Genomic DNA, 1,682 nt, shown 5'->3' on the forward strand with positions numbered 1-1,682 from the left:
ATGAGTAATGTGCACTGTCACTTTAAAATATTAGGATGCTCTTACCGTAGAAGATATTCCTATGATCAATGGGTCCTATGAATATACATGGTTTTTTGCTGCATAATAGGGAATAGAGCTGAGTAACCTTACTTGGATACCTACATGTTCTTTCGCTTACCTTATTTGCATAATTTGCTCTGGTTTTGAGGCACTAATTTTAATTGTGTGTATTTTTGTGTCAATAAAGTTGTATTTTTTAATCAAGCAAAAAAACACTTCTTGACTAAGTGCAGTTTAATAACTAGCCATGCAGTCAGTATGTTTATGTATAGCTTGGAGTGTTGCCCTTCCTGAGTCTAAGGAGATGGGCTGGTGCGTTATGTTTATAAGATATAGACACATAACAGAAAGATAGATAGATAGATAGATAGATAGATAGATAGATAGATAGATAGATAGATAGATAGATAGATAGATAGATAGCTGATAGATAGACTGCTCAGCAGAGTCCAGTGCTCACTATAGCTTTACCACCTTCATTTACAAGCCTCACTGAGTACTGATAAGTTGAATTCATACAGTATAAAACACTGGTCAGGTCATGAAGAAAGCCTTAGCATGCCTCATCCAGACACCACAGAGTTAACACCCTGCACCCAGGATTACAGATGTTACTTACTACAGATGTTGGCCATTCTCCATGACTTTCTACCTGCTAATACCAGGACGCTGTTCACACTGTGCAATGTGCTCTGGACTCATTCTAGATCCTGTGCACCTCTATGATCCAGGCAGTAGATCTGCACAAGATTCCTGCTATACATCTTCATCACTTCCACCCAGCAAAGCATTAACCCTGTAAACTTGTACTAACTCTTTTCTCTGCCAGGCTGAGGCGCCACCACATCAGAGCTATCACTGCAGTCACAACACATAAAAAAGACTAGAAAAAGACTAGAAGATTCTGCTCAATGTCTGGCCAAGCAAGCTGCTCATAAAACCGCACAGTGTGCAAGAGTCTCCAGGAGCAGCACTACATCACTGATCCAGCCAGACCCCGAGTATGTAGAGCCCTGTATCTCCCCCCTGGACTGGCAGGATGATGCCACACACTGAGGCTTGCTCTCCAGGGGGCACTGATCAGCGCCCTCCTTATGAGCCCGTTCACACTGCTGCGGCTCCGCTTATCTCCCACTTCATCTTAACAGCAGTAAAAGTGAAGTCAATTATTTCCGCGGAGTTTTCCTGAATTTCTTATAGCGCAGTATTTACCGCACACAATGGTGACAAGAGTGCAGCATTCTGGAGATCTGTTGTCACTTGCTATTAAGATCAAGATTAATGCAAATTGACTATAAGCGTTTCCCAATCCCCAGTGTCATAGAATACATTAACACATCTCAGCCAGTAATTAACTGGAAACTCTACTGTGCTGTCTTATCTTACAGGGGCACAACCAATAGATCCCAACAATCGAATGTATGCAAGGTAGAGGTAATGCCAAAGAAATGCATCCTGAGTGTTCCTACAGAACATAATTCACATCAGGAAGCTTTCTATCCATCGGCGATCAGCCATTCCCTCTATAATATCAGAGTTTATCTAGAAGAATAATGATGTCTATCTAATCATCTATCTATCTTTCATATTATCCCTCTATATATCTAGATATCTGTCAGAATAGTCCTATGTATCACATA

Source organism: Ranitomeya imitator, chromosome 1, assembly GCF_032444005.1.
Source record: "Ranitomeya imitator isolate aRanImi1 chromosome 1, aRanImi1.pri, whole genome shotgun sequence".
Classification (NCBI taxonomy): Eukaryota; Metazoa; Chordata; class Amphibia; order Anura; family Dendrobatidae; genus Ranitomeya; species Ranitomeya imitator.